Consider the following 16,766-nt stretch of genomic DNA (forward strand, 5'->3'; position numbering starts at 1 on the left):
TTGTCACAGGTTTCATTCTCACCATTAAAATCTTTGCTTCTTCTCTAGCGATGGTTTCGGGGAAGAAAGTGGCGGTGCCCAATATAGCAGATCTTGCTCCTTATTCTCTTTGAGAAAGGGTCAATGGACACATGCCTGATAACCCACTGTGATCCTCCCAGACAGAGTGTGCAGTGCCGGGAAATCATGGATGGACCATATGACTGCAACACGTAGATTGAACTTTTCTTCCAGACTAGAGGCATCGTATGTACGTACACCAGTCCAGAGCTAGAGCAGTTCTTCTACGAGGGGCTCCATAAAGACATCAAAATCCTTTCCTGGAGACTCTGGACACGGGATAAGCAGTGACATCATGAAGTTGGACTGATCCATGCATGCCCATGGTGGCAGGTTGTACGACACCACAAAAACGGGCCACATGCTATAAGACGTGTTCATGTTCCCAAACGGATTAAAGCCATCTGTGGCAATGCCGAGTTTTATATTCCTTGGATCTGCAGAAAAATATCCATGTTCACTGTCAAATTCTTTCCATGCCTCTCCATCCGCTGGATGGTTCAGCTCATTGTCCACAGGTTGCCGCTGAAGCTTGTGCCATTGTACCTCCAATGATGATTTCTTCAAGATAAACATCCGTTGCAGCCTTGGTATCAACGGAAAGTGCCTCAGTACCTTCTCTGGTATTGACTTCTTCCCATCAGCATCTTTCCACCTTGAGGCATTGCATTTTGGATTGTTGTCATGCTTCGCAAAATTCTTCCAAAACAAGACACGGTTATTTGGGCACACATGTATTGAAACATAACCTAGCCCCAGCCTGCGGATTATGCTCAATGCTTCATCATAAGACCTGGGAACACAGCTATCAGGGAATTGCAAGGTCAAAAGGCGGAGTATTGCGTTGAATGCAGCTTTGCTAATCCGGTAGAAAGACTTGATGTGGAGTAACTTCACGGTGAAGGTAAATCTTGAAAATTTACCCCCTTCATGAGTTGCGCGCTTAGCCTCCTCCAACACCTCAGCAAACATCGACTTCTGCCCATCAGCACGATCTTCAGCATCGTACAGATCCTTCAATAGGTCAGGAATCCTATCATCTTCATGCCCATCCTCTTCATCCAAACCAGCATTCTCTTGCAAAATAGTTTCCATAAAATTAATGCCAGCATCACCACCACACATCATATGAGGGGCTTGTGTATCAGCTTCAATATGTTGAGGTTGTCCGGCTAAAGGTTCTCCATGATATATCCATCTATCATATGTGCTGGCCATACCATTAAGAAGAAGATGATCTTCCACTACTCCTTGAGCTTTTCTCGAACGGTTGAGACAATTACAGCATGGGCAAACAACGACAACATCCTTGGAAAAATTTGCCCGAACAAATTGCATGAATTCATCAACTCCTTTCATATGTTCTTTCGAAAACCTTCTAACTCCTTTTCTAATCCAGCTTCTGTCCGGCGGCAGCAGCGAGTCCCCCATGCTTGGCGGTGAGTCCCTCATGCTCGGCGGCGGCGAGTCCCCCCATGTGTGGGTGAGGTCGCTGTCTGAGGCGAGCGGCACCACCACCACTACCAGTGGGCGACGTGGCTAAGGCGAGCGACACCACCACTGGACGGGCGAGGTCGTCGTGGCCGAGGTGGCCGTGGCGTCGGCACCACCACCACTGCCGATGGGTGAGGTGGCCGTGGCGTCAGCACCACCACCGATTGTCACCGCCCCTGTCGATCGCCGTCTCCCCGTCCCCGTCGGTCGCCGCCGCCCCCGAGATCTAGATTTGCTCATCGGAAATTGGCCAAGTGTTGGCCGTCCCCGTCAATCCCATTTGTCAATGATACGAGAGACCCGCGATTTAATATAATATACCACCAAATACCGATACTTGAGAAACAGTCCCTCTCTAGCCCAGCGGTAGCAAACACTTAGCGGAAGCGCTCGGTTGTGGGTTCGAGTCCCACGGTAATTAAGCGAGGCTCGCGCATGTTTTTTGCCCCCTCACCTGCCTGTCAAATGGGTCCTACCTGAGTGACAAGTAAGCGAGGCTGCTGAGGTGGCTGAGTAACCAACCTAGTGCATTCGAACTATTTAGTAACGACCATTCATATTGGTCATTATCACCTAGAAATAAGGCAGTGCTAGGTGCTGTCCGCTTTATGACCTTTTCCAGTAAGCAAGTGATGACCTTTTTGATGAAAATGGTCGTTGTTTTTTGGGGCTAGGACCCTTCTAGACAGCTTACGACCAAATGCTGTCAAATGGTCATAGATTTATGACCATTCCTTCCAGCGTCACTAACAAAAGGTCATTAGTTGACATATTTCTTGTAGTGTACAAAACAAGAGAAATGGCTATGCTACCTTGCGTGCTGGCCCATGATCACGACCACGCCTCAATCTTCTTGATAGTTCACGTACAGGCGGTCGTTCTCCTCGTCGTACTGCCATGCCAGCTGCGTGCCGTCGGGATCACCTGTCTCGGGGGTACCTGAACCTGTTGGCGTTGTGAAGGAATCTGTGAGCCACGGGGACTCAGCAATCTATGACCTCGGTGCCAGAACTAGTCAAGTTATTAGGTTGGATAGGTGGAGTATTTAGGTTGCAGCATCCTAAGCTTGATATGGTGGCTAACTTACGTAGAACATATATGAAGGTGATCTATACTAGCGGTCGAATATAGATGATCACTAAGTGATCTTGAACACCTACCTACGTCATTCATAACCCCACTGTGTTCCCGATCGAAGAACGATCTTCGAAGGGGACAATCACGGTTACGCACAGAGTTGGCATTTTTATTAGCTTACGTTTAAGTTATCTAATACCGGATGTTAACAAAATATTCCAAGCTGCCACATAACCGCGGGCACGGCTTTCCAAAAGATTAAACCCTGCAGGGGTGCTCTAACTAGTCCATCACAAACGTACACAGGCCGCAAAGTAACCCTCTATCACGAATCTCGTGATCTCGTCGGATTCCTTAGAGGAAAACCTCAACTCTGGGAGAACCAAAGCTTCACCGGGATTCCTATACGCAAGATATATCGCTAAGGTAAGACAAGACTAGCAGGACCTCTCGTCGTGTCGACGACCCTGATAAGAGCCGCGTATCTCAGTCTCAGGACACGATGGATGAGCTGCGCGCACGATGGCCTGATAGAAATCACTAAAGTTGCCCTGAGTTGGCCCCGAGTAGTGCCCAGCTTGGACCAACACTCATGAGGAGCACTGGCCCGGGTTGTTGATTAAATTCCTCGGGGTAGCTATTCCCTATGCAGATTATTATTAAGTGATTAGCAAATTGACACCAATGTTGGGTCCTGCCGGACAAGACTTAGCACTACGCGATTTATCGAGGGGGTCCCCATAACAACCACGAACGTGTTAGGAGCGATCAATATGGAATCAAACAACGGTGGCCGGTAACTATGGCGGCAATAACGGAACAAAGCACCCGGCAAAAGGCTAGGCCTTCTCTTATTTACCAAGTATATAGGTGCATTAATTAAATAACAGAAATAAGATAATGATATCAATCTCATGTTATCACATGAGGCAAAGCACCTGCATCTAGCAACGCTAACATTAGTAGCTGAGCAAAGCCTACTTAGCTATTCAAGTTTGCAAGGAAGGGATATGTGTTTGGTTTCATGGCATGTCAGGAGGCAATTATTTCTGTGGTAGGCAGCGAGCATATGGAAAAGGAATCGTAATCTAGCATAACAAGTCTAGAGATGGAATCAAGGTCATGTCATCTTGTCTATGATATCCTCAGCTTGGAATGGTTCTTGTTCGTCCTGCACGTACTCTCCCGAATCCACGAACTCGTTCTCCAATCCCGGTGCTACCCAACATAAGAATAACATCCAATGAACAACAGCACCTCAAGATGCAACAAACACATGATGCATGAGATGAATATGAGCATGCATCACTATTTCTATCACTAGCACAAGCATGAGAAGCAAATACATGTTGCTGGACAGAACTGCATTTTAAGATATTTTGACATGCCTGAGAATGACATGATCAGATGCGTCTCGAGAAAACGATGCAAAAGCATATAACGAACATTACAATCGGAGCTACGGATCAACAGGAATCAACGAAACAAAGATATGAAGCCCTACGTGTCAAATTCATCACCACACACCGAAATGGCACAACTCTGGTGTTTCCAGGTTGCCAAGACATAAAACAAACCAACATGGATGGGGTGGAGAAAAGAAGAACACCACATCATCAACTAAGCACTCACAAACATCAAAATGACAAAACTACACAATCTGCCATAAACTGCATCATAGCACTTTGTGATCTACATGCAAAGCACCTAAAGCCACCCAAATATGACAAATAATATATGTGCTGTAGCTATCCAAGATTACTACAAGGACAAGCCAGAATCATACACAAAGGAATTAAACACAGAAAGTTACAAGGCTGCAAACTTGCCCAAAAATATCAGATTTCAGGGACTTAGTGAAAATTCCAGATTCTCACTATCTGTCTATGCTCTGAAGCATTTTGACAGCAGCCAAAACAATATCTACAGGACTCCAAATGGAATGAAATTTTACAGGGAGCTAGAAAAACATATCAGCTTCAACTTTCCAGTTGAAAGCTAAGCTTAGATCACAACACATTGACCTGCACAACCTCATCAACAGGAGAAGAAAATATAAACAGATTCTCAGACTTTGTGAAAATCTCAGATTTTCACTAATCTGGAATTTCAGCCACATGCCTACTTTGATTGGGCACAACTTGCACATATGGATTCCTAATCATGAAATGAAACCAACATGTGGTAGAGGGGGTCACCCTCTACTACCACAACCAAGAAACAAACACAAAGGCACACCACAACTCATGGAACCAAGCTCTAAACATAGAAGAAAAATGAAATATGTTATCTCCATAAAATGTTCCAATGGCAAAAAGGATTTCACCAATGGACTCCTTGGGAATTTCTACCCCAAAATCATATATAATATCTATGCACTTACTTGGAGCAAGTGACCACAAACAAGGAAAGAAAAACTACTAGGAACATACATAGTGAATAGTGCATCATCTCATGTGCACATCACTATGTCCACTCCTATAGTTACTTGTTCATGTGCAACAAAAACAAAAGTGACATGAGGGTTTTGATCCCATGTATGTGTGTCATAGCACATCATCATCCAAGGTCATCTACCAAGCTATCCACACACACAAGACACCATGCCCTCTCACATATGGTCATGTGAAGGTGCATAGTTCACTTGCAAGGGTGGGGTGATCACACACACCATCTACTCCAATACACCACCTACAAAATTCTCTTGATCAAAATACATACCTACACATGCTATTCAAATGCATCTAAATACATATACTTATGCTAGCATCACCACACATACACATGCACATCACCATGTGCACACATATACACACATACACCACCACATCTACTAGACATGGAAAGAAAAAGAAGATGCACACCTTCATGCCTATTATTTAGGCACAAGGTGTAGGAAGATAATTACAATAGGGAAAAAATAAAAGAAGAAAGGAAAAACAAAAGAGGCAGGCCTGGGATTCGAACCCTAGTGCCTCAGGTTACAGAGCAGAGCCCAAACCACCACACTAATGTCACTTCATTCGACAGAGAGAGGGGATCGAACAGGGTAAGGTAACCCATGTGGCTACAGTGTACTGAAACAAAACAAAACAGAAGGTGCCGAGGGGGGATTCAAACCCACGCCCTCTCATCACGCACACAACACCACTACCACTACGCTACGGTTCGACAACTGACAGAGAAGGGGCAGTAACTCTTAAGAGGATCCCCTTCTGCATCTCCACTGCCCAGCGATGGCCGGAAAAGGGGAAGGTGCTCGCCGGCGTTGTGCTACGAATTGAGCTACAACTCCTATATGGAAGGTTGCTTGGGCAACCACGGTTCCATTTCTACTGCGACTACTGCCCGAGCGGCCCTACAACGATGGATCAACGCAGCGCGGCGGCTCCAGTGACAGAGGCGACACGTCGACGATTCTACGGCTACGGCCCTCGATCAGGGACATGGAGGAAGGAGCAGAAGTATGCTGGCAGTCCCCTGGCAATGGCAGCATAAAAGAACTGCTTCCAGTTGCTCAACAATTAGCAATTGTCTTGCAATGGCCCACCAGCGTGTGGGATCGCGGCAGTTTTCGAGGGTAGAGTATTCAACCAAAATTTGTTGGTTCGACACGATGGGAGTGAAAAGATATTCTCCAGTATTAGCAGTTGAGTTGTCGGCTCAACCACACCTGAAAGATTAGTATCTGCAAGCAGGATATAAGCAGCAAAGGTAGTATGATAGCAACGGTGCTAGGAAAGAATCTGTTGACGAGGCAGACTATTCCTAACTGAAGTATCAATGGCGCCAGAAAAGTATTGTAGCAGGTAGCAGTAGTGTAACGAGTAACAGCAGTAGCAAGGAACAGAAGTAGTGACAACAGTAGCAAGTAGCAATAGTAGCAAGTAACAGTAGTAGCAACAGTAGTGGCAGCAGCAGCAGGACAAAGCAAGTAACAGTAGCAGCAAGTAACAGTAGCAGCAACAGTAGTAACAGCAGCAGAGCAAGTAACAGTAGCCGCAAGTAACAGTAGCAGCAGCCGAGCAAGTAACAGTAGCAGTGGGACAAACTCGTAGGCAATGGATCGGTGATTTGTTGGATGACATTCATCATGCAACAGTTATAACACGGAGAGATATGTGGCTAGCTCCCCTTCGTCAATCTGATGTAGGCATGCATTCCGTGTGTAGTCATACATGCTTAGGGAAAAGAACTTGCATGACATCTATTGTCCATCCCTCCCGTGGCAGCGGGGTCCAAATGGATACTACATGATATTAAGGTTCTCCTTTTAATAAAGAACCGGACCAACGCATTAGCACTTGGTGAACACATGAACTCCTCAAACTATGGTCATCACCGGAAGTGGTTTTGGTTATTGTCACTCCGGGGTTGCCGGATCATAACACATAGTAGGTGACTACAACTTGGAAGATCGAATCTAAAACACACATATATCGGTGACAACATAATAATTTCAGATTTGAAATCATGGCACTCGGGCCCTAGTGACAAGCATTAAGCATGGCAAAGTAGTAGCAACATCAATCTCAGAACATAGTGGATACTAGGGATCAATCCCCGTCAAAACTAACTTGATTACATGATAGATCTCATCCTACTCATCGCCGCTCAGCGAGCCTACGAATAGATTACTCACGAACGATGAAGAGCTTCATGTAATTGGAGAGGGAAGAAGGTTGATGATGATGATGGCGATGATCTCGTTGATCCGGAGCCCAAAACGGAGTCGAGATCTGCCCTCCAGGGCAAGAACGGGATGTGGCGGCGCCTTTGGACCGTGAAACGCGATGAAATCTGCTCTCTTGATTTTTTTCTGGGACGAAAGGGAATAAATAGCGCTGGTATTGGGGGCGGCAGAGCCACGTGGGCCCCACAAGCTTGGTAGCCGCGGCCAGGGGGGCGCGACTACACGGCTTGTGGCCCACTAGCCCGTCCCCTCCGGTGGATCTTTGCGCAGGTATTTTTCATATTTTCCAGAAATATTCTCCGTAAATTTTCAGGACGTTCCGAGAACTTTCATTTCTACACAAAAACAACACCATGGCAATTCTGCTGAAAACAGCGTCAGTCCGGGTTAGTTCCACTTAAGTCATGCAAATTAGAGTCCAAAACAAGGGCAAAAGAGTTTGGAAAAGTAGATACGATGGAGACGTATCAACTCCCCCAAGATTAAAACCTTGCTTGTCCTCAAGCAACTCAGTTGACAAACTGAAAGAGAAAGAAAAACTTTGACAAACTCTGTTTGATGTTGTTGTTGCAACTATGTCTAACCCATAACCAGAATTTCAGCAAGATCACAAGTTAACCACATAAGCAAGTGACACAAAGGTCTCACGGTAAACTAATATCAATGGCATAATCAGCTAGCGAGCAAATAATAATGAGTTTCAGATACCAACAATTCAATCAAAACAATCATGAAGCAATATGAATAAGTGGTATTTCGCTAGCTCTTTCTGAGACCGCAAAACATAAATGCAGAGCACTTTCAAAGATCAAGGGCTGACTAAACATTGTAATTCATAGCAACGAAGATCCAGTCATAGTCATACTCAATATCAATCAAAAGTAAAGCATAAAAATGACAGATGTGCTCTCTAATTGGTGCTTATAAAAGAAGAGGATGACTCAACAGGAAAATAAATAGATATGCCCTTCGCATAGGAAAGCATTGATTTGCAGAGGTGCCAGAGCTCAAGCTTTGAAAACATAGATAATAATTTTGGGTGGGATGCTTTCATTGTCAATGCAATGACCAAGAGTTCTCAATATATTCCATGCTACTCATGCTATAGGCGGTTCCCAAACAGAAATGTAAATTTTTAACTCCCCCATCACCAATCAATCACACTCCACGGCTAGCCGAATCCTCGGGTACTGTCCATACTAACATCAATCCGGGGGAGAATTGTTTTACTGTTATGTTTTCGATTTAAGCCTGGAACTAGGCATTCCAATTACCAGCCCCTTTCTCATGAATGACAGTGAATAAACACATGTCGAGGATAACACGCCTAACATGGAAGATACCAATAGCCCCCTGTCACCACATGAGCGGTTTGGGCATGCAAAACAGATTATTTCTTGAAGGTTTAGAGAATGGCACATGCAAATTTACTTGGAACGGCAGGTAGATACCGCAAATAGGTAGGTATGGTGGACTCTCATGGAAAAACTTTTGGGTTTATGGAAGTTTATGTACAAGCAGTATTTAGCTTAGTACAGGTGAAGGGCTAGCAAAAGACTGGGAAGCGACCAACTAGAGACCGACAATAGTCATCAAGATGCAATGAGTTTGACTAACATTGAGGGCAAGCATGAGCAGGATATAAATCACCATGAACACGAACATCATAGATGCTATGTTGATTTTGTGTCAACTACATGCATGAACGTGCACCAAGTCAAGCCACTTGAATCATTCAAAGGAGAATACCATCCTATCATACTACATCATAGTCATCTCAAAATCTATGTTGGCATTCAAGACAAACCATTATAAGCTCCTAGCTAATTAAGCATGGTATCAGAAACTATGATCTCTAAGTTGTCATTGCAAACATGGTTCTCTCTCAACAAAGCTGAATCTGGGACGACAAGCTAGTCATATTTACAAAACCAAAATAGAAAGAGTTCGTACCAGCTTTTCCACTCTCAGTCACTTCATCATATATCATCATTATTGCCTTTCACTTGCAAGATCGAACGATGTGAACAATAATAAGAGTGCTCGTGCATTGGACTAAGCTGAATCTGCAGGCAAACACAAAGGAGAAGACAAAGTAATATGGCTCTTTAATCAAATGAACAGGTATGCATGCGAGAGCCACTAAACATTGTAACCATGGTCTTCTACCTCGACTCAAAGAAAAAGAAAACTATTTACACGGGAAACCTCCCAACAAGCAAAAGAAGAAATGAAAACCTTTTTGAGTTTTCTCAAAAGGACACAAAAGAAGAAAACAAGAAAACAAAAATAAACTAGCATGGATAATACAGTGGCAAAGTGTAAACACCGACTAACACGTACTCCCCCAAGCTTAGGATTTTGGCCTAGCTTGGTCTACTCCCAAGGCTGGTCCGGGTGATACCCAAAATCATAATCAGGGTAATACGGGAGCACTGCAGCCACTGCCTGAATAGCTGCCTCACAGAGACGAGCAGCCGTCGCCTCCCTCTCATGCTCCTCTGCCTCTCCTCTGGTTATGTAATATATTCGTTTTACCTGAAAGTCAAAGAAAGCAGGAGCAGGAAGGGTAATATGGAACACACGCTGCCGGTTAAATATCAATCAATATAGGAGGGATTCATCATCCCTCTCAAGGAAATGGTAGCGTGTCATAGCGACCCAGTCAAGGAAAGCTGTATGGAGTGGGGGATCTCCTGCGCGGATGGGTACTCCAAGAAAATTTGCTAAGCGCGTAGCATAAATCCCACCAAAGAAATCCCCATCAATGGCATTATTATTCAGCCTCCTTGCTATTATAGCTCCCATGTTGAAGCTCCTGTCACCTGTTACTGCGCTCTTAAGGATACTAAGGTCGGATGCGCATAGGTGACAATGTTCAACCTTGCCGTTAATGCGTCTACCTATGAAGAGGGCAAAGTAGTGCAAGGCAGGGAAATGAATGCTTCCTATGGTAGCTTGCGTGATGGCTCTAGTTTCTCCAACAGTTATACTAGAGACAAAATCTCTAACCGAAGACTTAGCAGGATCATTAAGACTACCCCATCGGGTATCTTGCAAATCCTATTGAAATCCTCCAAATCCATGGTGTAGGATTTATCATACAGATCAAACAGTATGGATGAGTCATGGCCAACTGAAAATTTAAATCTACGCACGAAAGAGACAGTGAGCATAGCATACTGTTCACATTTATCTGAGAGGAATTCTTCTAACGCGGCATTGCAGACAAGTGTACCAAACTCATCCTTGAAGCTTGCTTCGATCATAAACTCATCGGAAGGCCATTCACATGGTTTTACCGGTGCGTCCCTTAGTTGATAAGGATCGGGCTCCCGAATAGAAAGACGGGGACCCTTCTTACTTGAGGAACCACCGTGAAACTTCCTCCTGAACATAATTTCTTTTTGCTGAAATTTTTGAAGTTCAAGAGAAAAGTGAATAAAGACCAACCACACCTTGTAGCAACTACTCCTACTAGTGCCTACAGACCGTATCATGCGCTAAAACTACTTGGGACCAGCTAAAATCAACATTTCAAGCTCAAGAACAGGGTCACCAAGGTAGCAAGAATACGCAAAGGATAAAGCACTAGAGTAGAAACTAATTGGACCAATGGAGGAGTCACTTACCAAGGAGTAATTTCCCCAAAACGGTTCGGAGAATGGTGCTTTGAGCAAGGAGATCGAAAATCACAGCCAAATGAGCAAGAACACGGGTTTGAGCTGCAAAACGATTTTTTCTGGAGGTAGAAGAAGAGGATGGGAGCTGGAATGAGTGGAGGGGGTCCGTGTGGGCCCCACAATCTTGGTAGCCGCGGCCAGGGGGAGGCCGCGGCTACAGGGCTTGTGGCCCACTGGTGTGGCCCCCAGGCTAGCTCTGAGTCCCAGTATTTTTCAAAAAATCCAGAAAAAATCATATTTGATTTTCACGACCATCGGAGAACTTTTATTTTCAGGGTACTTTTCTCCGGGACGCTGAAACAGGAAACAGGAAAAACTAAACTAAATCTATCATTTTTCTTCTAAGCAATAGAAAGTGAAAGCTTAAAACACAGGTATGTGACTCCTTGATTCATCCATTTCATGGTCATCGAAAGAAATCCATCAATGGGGTTGATCAAATCCTTATGACAAAACTTTTTCGAATCGCGAAAGGAAATGGAGAATTGTCGAATAGCCACTAAGTCACCTCAATGGGGATATGAATCTCCCCAACAAGCAAATCATACTTCATCTTAACACGAGGAATAGGGCATTCAAAGCTCCCAATAAGAATCGATGAAGTTTTTTCGATAGCATTGATGCAATGTACTTGATATCGTTTCTTCGGAAAGTGCACTGTATGCTCATTACCGTTGACATGGAAGGTGACATTGCCTTTGCTGCAATCTATAACAGCCCTTGTGGTGTTTAAGAATGGTCTTCCAAGAATGATCGCCATGGAATCATCCTCAGGAATATCCAGGATAACAAAGTCCGTCAAGATAGTAACGTTAGCAACCACAAGAGGCACATCCTAGCAAATGCCGACAGGGAAAGCAGTTGATTTGTCGGCCATTTGCAGAGAAATGTCAGTGGGTGTCAACTTATCTAGTTCAAGTCTACGATAAAGAGAGAGAGGCATAACATTAACACCGGCTCCAAGGTCACATAAGGCAGTTCTTACGTAGTTTCCTTTAATGGAGCAAGGTATAGTGGGCACTCCGGGATCACCAAGTTTCTTAGGAGTTCCACCTTTGAAAGTGTAATTGGCAAGCATGGTGGAGATCTCAAGATCTGGTATCTTTCGTTTATTGGTCACGATATCTTTCATGTACTTGGCATATGGAGACGTTTTGAGCATATCAATTAACCGCATCTGCAGAAAGATGGGTCTCAACATTTCAATAAAGCGCTCAAAATCCTCATCATCCTTTTTCTTGGATGGCTTAGGAGGAAAGGGCATGGGTCTCTGAACCCATGGCTCCCTTTCTTTACCATGCTTCCTAGCAGTGAAGTCATTCTTATCGTATCTCTTAGGTTGTGGGTTATCAGGATTAACCGTAGGTTCAATATCCACATCCTCATCATTGCTAGGTTGAGCATTATTATGAACATCGTTGTCCATATTGTCACCAGGTTCATGCTCATCACCAGATTGTGTTTCTGCAGCAGACGCAGAAATATCATTTGGTTCTTCAGGTGTGACGGTATTTGGTGAACCGACATGTAGGTCTCTATCATCCTTCTTCTTCTTCTTAGGATGACTGGGTGTGTCAGCGTTAATTCCTTGAGAATCTTGATCAATTCTCTTAGGATGGCCTTCGGGATACAAAGGTTCCTGAGTCATTTTGCCTCCTCTAGTAATGACTCTAACAGAGTTGTCATTTAATTCATTGAGAAAGTCATTCTGAGCTTTAAGTACTTGTTCTACCTAAGTAGTAATCATATAGGCATGTTTACTCAGAAGCTTCAGATCATTGACATTTCTGTCTACACAAGCACTTAAATGACTAAGCATACGAGTACTTTGTTCCAATTGTCTGCTAACATAATCATTGAAACTCTCTTGTTTGGCAACAAAGTTGACAAATTCATCAAAGCATAGGCTAGCAGGTTTGTCAAAAGGAATATCACTCTCATTGAATCTACGCAGAGAATTCACCTCTACTACTTGTATCGGGTTATCGAGACCATGGATCTCTTCGATAGGCGGTATATTTTTGACTTCTTCAGATCTAATGCCTTTCTCTTGTATAGATTTCTTGGCTTCTTGCATATCTTCGGGAGTGAGGAATAGAATACCTCTTTTCTTAGGAGTTGGCTTAGGAGGTGGTTCGGGAATAGTCCAAGCATTATCGTTGATCAAGATGTTATTCAGTAGGATCTCAGCTTGTTCTACAGTTCGTTCCCTAAAAACACAACCGGCACAACTATCTAGGTGGTCTCTAGAAGCATCGGTAAGTCCGTTATAGAAGATATCAAGTATCTCGTTCTTCTTAAGAGGGTAATCAGGCAAAGCATTCTGTAGCTGGATGAGCCTCCCCCAAGCTTGTGGGAGACTCTCTTCTTTGAGTTGAGCAAAGTTGTATATTTCTTGCAAGCTAGCTTGCTTCTTATGGACAGGGAAATATTTCTCACAGAAGTAATAGACCATATCCTGGGGACTACTCACACATCCAGGAGCAAGAGAAGTGAACCTGGCTTTAGCGTCGTCCTTTAGAGAGAAAGGAAACAGCTTAAGGATTGTTGGGGAACGTCGCATGGGAAACAAAAAATTTCCTACGCGCACGAAGACCTATCATGGTGACGTCCATCTACGAGAGGGGATGAGTGATCTACGTACCCTTGTAGATCGTACAGCAGAAGTGATTAGAGATCGCGGTTGATGTAGTGGAACGTCCTCACGTCCCTCGATCCGCCCCGTGAACAATCCCGCGATCAGTCCCACGATCTAGTACCGAACGGACGGCACCTCCGCGTTCAGCACACGTACAGCTCGACGATGATCTCGGCCTTCTTGATCCAGCAAGAGACACGGAGAGGTAGAAGAGTTCTCTGGCAGCGTGACGGCGCTCCGGAGGTTGGTGATGATCTTGTCTTAGCAGGGCTCCGCCCGAGCTCCGCGGAAACACGATCTAGAGGAAAAACTATGGAGGTATGTGGTCGGGCAGCCGTGAGAAAGTCGTCTCAAATCTACCCTAAAAGCCCCATATATATAGGAGGAGGGAGGGGGACCTTGCCTTGGGGTCCAAGGGATCCCCAAGGGGTCGGCCGAGCCAGGGGGGAGGACTCTCCCCCCCCCAAACCGAGTCCTACTTGGTTTGGTGGGAGGGAGTCCTTCCCCCTTCCCACTTCTTCCTTTTTTTTTCCTTTCCTTTTGATTTCTTTCTTTCTTGGCGCATAGGGGATTGGTGGGCTGTCCCACCAGCCCACTAAGGGCTGGTGTGACCCCCCCCCAAATGCCTATGGGCTTCCCCGGAGTGGGTTGCCCCCCTCCGGTGAACTCCCGGAACCCATTCGTCATTCCCGGTACATTCCCGGTAACTCCGAAAACCTTCCGGTAATCAAATGAGGTCATCCTATATATCAATCTTCGTTTCCGGACCATTCCGGAAACCCTCGTGACGTCCGTGATCTCATCCGGGACTCCGAACAACATTCGGTAACCAACCATATAACTCAAATACGCATAAAACAACATCGAACCTTAAGTGTGCAGACCCTGCGGGTTCGAGAACTATGTAGACATGACCCGAGAGACTTCTCGGTCAATATCCAATAGCGGGACCTGGATGCCCATATTGGATCCTACATATTCTACGAAGATCTTATCGTTTGAACCTCAGTGCCAAGGATTCGTATAATCCCGTATGTCATTCCCTTTGTCCTTCGGTATGTTACTTGCCCGAGATTCGATCGTCAGTATCCGCATACCTATTTCAATCCCGTTTACCGGCAAGTCTCTTTACTCGTTCCGTAATACAAGATCCCGCAACTTACACTAAGTTACATTGCTTGCAAGGCTTGTGTGTGATGTTGTATTACCGAGTGGGCCCCGAGATACCTCTCCGTCACACGGAGTGACAAATCCCAGTCTTGATCCATACTAACTCAACTAACACCTTTGGGGATACCTGTAGAGCATCTTTATAGTCACCCAGTTACGTTGCGACGTTTGATACACACAAAGCATTCCTCCGGTGTCAGTGAGTTATATGATCTCATGGTCATAGGAATAAATACTTGACACGCAGAAAACAGTAGCAACAAAATGACACGATCAACATGCTACGTCTATTAGTTTGGGTCTAGTCCATCACGTGATTCTCCCAATGACGTGATCCAGTTATCAAGCAACAACACCTTGTTCATAATCAGAAGACACTGACTATCATCGATCAACTGGCTAGCCAACTAGAGGCATGCTAGGGACGGTGTTTTGTCTATGTATCCACACATGTAAATGAGTCTTCATTCAATACAATTATAGCATGGATAATAAACTATTATCTTGATACAGGAATTATAATAATAACTATACATTTATTATTGCCTCTAGGGCATAATTCCAACAGTCTCCCACTTGCACTAGAGTCAATAATCTAGCCCTCACATCACCATGTGAATTACATTGTAATAAATCTAACACCCATACAGTTCTGGTGTCGATCATGTTTTGGCCGTGGAAGAGGTTTAGTCAGCGGGTCTGCTACATTCAGATCCGTGTGCACTTTGCATATATTTACGTCCTCCTCCTCGACGTAGTTGCGGATGAGGTTGAAGCGTCGTTTGATGTGTCTGGTCTTCTTGTGAAACCTTGGTTCCTTTGCTAAGGCAATGGCACCAGTGTTGTCACAGAACAAGGTTATTGGATCCAGTGCACTTGGCACCACTCCAAGATCCGTCATGAACTGCTTCATCCAGACACCCTCCTTAGCCGCCTCCGAGGCAGCCATGTACTCCGCTTCACATGTAGAATCTGCTACGACGCTTTGCTTGGAACTGCACCAGCTTACTGCACCCCCATTAAGAATAAATACGTATCCGGTTTGCGACTTAGAGTCGTCCGGATCTGTGTCAAAGCTTGCATCGACGTAACCTTTTACGGCGAGCTCTTCGTCACCCCCATACACGAGAAACATCTCCTTAGTCCTTTTCAGGTACTTTAGGATATTCTTGACCGCTGTCCAGTGATCAACTCCTGGATTACTCTGAAACCTGCCTGCCATACTTATGGCCAGGCTAACATCCGGTCTAGTGCACAGCATCGCATACATGATAGAGCCTATGGCTGAAGCATAGGGGACGGAGCGCATATGCTCTCTATCTTCATCAGTTGCTGGGCACTGAGTCTTACTCAATCTCATACCTTGTAACACTGGCAAGAACCCTTTCTTGGACTGTTCCATTTTGAACCTCTTCAAAACTTTATCAAGGTATGTGCTTTGTGAAAGTCCTATCAGGCGTTTTGATCTATCCCTATAGATCTTAATGCCTAGAATGTAAGCAGCTTCTCCTAGGTCCTTCATAGAGAAACTTTTATTCATGTAACCTTTTATGCTCTCCAAAAGCTCTACGTTGTTTCCAATCAGTAATATGTCATCCACATATAATATTAGAAACGCCACAGAGCTCCCACTCACTTTCTTGTAAATACAAGATTCTCCAACCACTTGTATAAACCCAAATGCTTTGATCACCTCATCAAAGCGTTTGTTCCAACTCCGAGATGCTTGCACCAGTCCATAAATGGATCGCTGGAGCTTGCACACCTTGTCTGCATTTTTAGGATCGACAAAACCTTCGGGTTGCATCATATACAACTCTTCCTTAAGGAAACCGTTAAGGAACGCCGTTTTGACATCCATCTGCCAAATTTCATAATCGAAAAATGCAGCCATTGCTAACATGATTCTGACGGATTTAAGCATCGCTACGGGAGAGAAAGTCTCATCGTA

Source organism: Hordeum vulgare, chromosome 5H, assembly GCF_904849725.1.
Source record: "Hordeum vulgare subsp. vulgare chromosome 5H, MorexV3_pseudomolecules_assembly, whole genome shotgun sequence".
Taxonomy (NCBI): Eukaryota; Viridiplantae; Streptophyta; class Magnoliopsida; order Poales; family Poaceae; genus Hordeum; species Hordeum vulgare.